The sequence below is a fragment of the Orycteropus afer genome, unplaced genomic scaffold (genome assembly GCF_000298275.1).
Source record: "Orycteropus afer afer isolate SDZICR_OR568_19922 unplaced genomic scaffold, OryAfe1.0 scaffold00246, whole genome shotgun sequence".
In the NCBI taxonomy this organism is placed as follows: domain Eukaryota; kingdom Metazoa; phylum Chordata; class Mammalia; order Tubulidentata; family Orycteropodidae; genus Orycteropus; species Orycteropus afer.
Genome location: NW_006921833.1, coordinates 3,735,823 through 3,737,139, shown reverse-complemented (window position 1 = coordinate 3,737,139; position 1,317 = coordinate 3,735,823).

Below are 1,317 nucleotides of genomic sequence, written 5' to 3'. Positions count from 1 at the left end.
CAGCCTTCTGGTTAGCAGTCAAGTGCCTTAGGCACTACGCTACCTAGAAACTCTATGGGGCAGTTCTGCTTTGTCATATAAAGTCACTATGAATTAGAATGGAAGGAAGGTTGGCCAATCTACTTCTGTAGTGATACTGCCTTGGAAACTCAAGGAGGGGTTGCTATGAGTCGGGTCCAACTTGAGGGCACAAAACAACAACAACAACATGAATTGGAATTGAGCTTCTCCGTTGTCTCTTTCCACAAATAAAGATTTGATTCCTGTGTATTTCCTCTGGTGAGGACCAAGTGATAGCCAGCCACCTTTTACATTGTTGTAAAAAGGTATTCAAGTTCAAGTTGAAGCTGAAGGCAATTAAAACAAGTCCATGAGAGCCAAAATATGACTTTGATTATATACCACCTGAATTTGGAGACCATCTGAAGAATAGGTTTGATGCACTGAACACCAATGACCGAAGACCAGACAAGTTGTGGGATGACATCAAGAATATTATACCTGAAATTCTTTGCAAAAGATTATGTAAAAGACAGGAAAGGAAGAAATGATCAAAATGGATGTTAGAAAAGACTCTGAAACTTGTTCTTGAATGGAGAGTAGCTAAAGTGAATGGAAGAAATGCTGAAATAAAAGAGATGAACAGGAGATTTCAAAGGGCAACTTGAGAAGACAGTAAAATATTATAAAGAAATTTGCAAAGACCTGGAGTTAGAAAAACAGAAGAACATGCTCACATTTCTCAAGCTGAAAGTCCTGAAAAAAACATTCAGGCCTCAAGTTGCAATATTGAAGGATTCTATGGGCAAAATGCAGAAAGCATGAAAAGAAGATGGAAGAAATATGGAATCACTGTACCAAATATAATTGGTTAATGTTCAACCACTTCAGGAGGTCACATATGATCAAGAACCAATAGTATTGAAGGAAGAAGTCAAAGCTGCACTGAAGGAATCGGCAAAAACAAGGTTCCAGGAACACCCATTGAAATGTTTCAACAAATGGATGCAGCACTGGAGGTGATTACTCATTTATGTCAAAAAATTTGGAAGACAGCTTGCTGGCCAATTGATTGGAAGAGATCGATATTTGTGCCCATTTTGATCCAAGAAGATGTGGACATTATCAAATGATATCATTAATATCACATGTAAGTAAAATTTTGCTGAAGATAATTAAAAAATGGTTGCAGCAATATATTGACAGGGAACTTCCAGAAATGCAATAGAACAGGACATGGAACAAGGGATATCATTGCTGATGTCAGATGGATCTTGGCTAAAAGCAAAGAATACCAGAAAGATGTTTACTTGTGTT